The sequence below is a fragment of the Rhinatrema bivittatum genome, unplaced genomic scaffold (assembly GCF_901001135.1).
Source record: "Rhinatrema bivittatum unplaced genomic scaffold, aRhiBiv1.1, whole genome shotgun sequence".
NCBI classification, from domain to species: domain Eukaryota; kingdom Metazoa; phylum Chordata; class Amphibia; order Gymnophiona; family Rhinatrematidae; genus Rhinatrema; species Rhinatrema bivittatum.
Genome location: NW_021821266.1, coordinates 72,079 through 73,060, shown reverse-complemented (window position 1 = coordinate 73,060; position 982 = coordinate 72,079).

The following is a 982-nucleotide window of genomic DNA, read 5'->3' as shown; positions in this document are numbered from 1 at the left end:
TATGTAAGTCACTGTCTGCCAGCGTTTCCCATGGGAATTTGAATTACCCCTTTTTATTTTAAAGTTGCAAATAACCTCTGTTTGTAATGTTATTCTAATATGGTGTAATCCACTTTGGGTGAATCTTATGTCCAAAATGATGGGTAATAAATCCATGTGATACGTAAATAAACAAAGAAAAGTGGAAAAATTCATTTTTCCTCCCACAGGAAACAATGGAAGAAATTTGCTCTGAAGGGATGCCACCTAGATTTACTCCTGCCCTGATCAGAAGTAAATTTACCGTATGTGGGGTGGAGGACTTAGGGAGGCAGATAAAATCAGCACATATGTGAAAGTGAATCACCATTTGTGCGTGGCAACAGGGGCAGAACTGAGCACCACCTCTTGCATGACCTATATATGTTTTTAAGGTCATTCTGAATACCTTTATGGAAGTTTGAAAACACATTGACCAAACATCTTATTTTGCAACAGGAGATATATCTATCTATCTATATATAGATAGATAATATATAAAATCCTGCTTTGTGTCTGATATTGAGACCAGACCCACCAGGAGCTTGTCACATGCTTAAAGTAGCAAGCCCTATACTGTAGAACATCCTGCCTGAGGATATCAGGCAGAAAAGAATCTGCTCCACTTTAGGAAAGCTTGCAAAACCTTTTTTTTTTTTTTTTTTTTTGCAATGGCATTTTCCTCTTAAGGCCCCCTTATAGAGTCATAAAACAAGTTGGACAACCATAATTGTTAGACAGGACGCTTTTGTCAATTCCTTGTAATTCTTATTTTTATATGTTTGTGAAGTGTTTTCTAAGTTGTTTGCTGAATTATGATTATATATTTGTAATAATCACAAAGATTTGCAGATTACTGGAATATAAATTGCTCAAATAAAGAAATTATATGATGCTGATAGATTAAAAATTTATTTTAAATTATTCCTTAAAATAATTTAATTATCTTTGTTTCAATTTATAG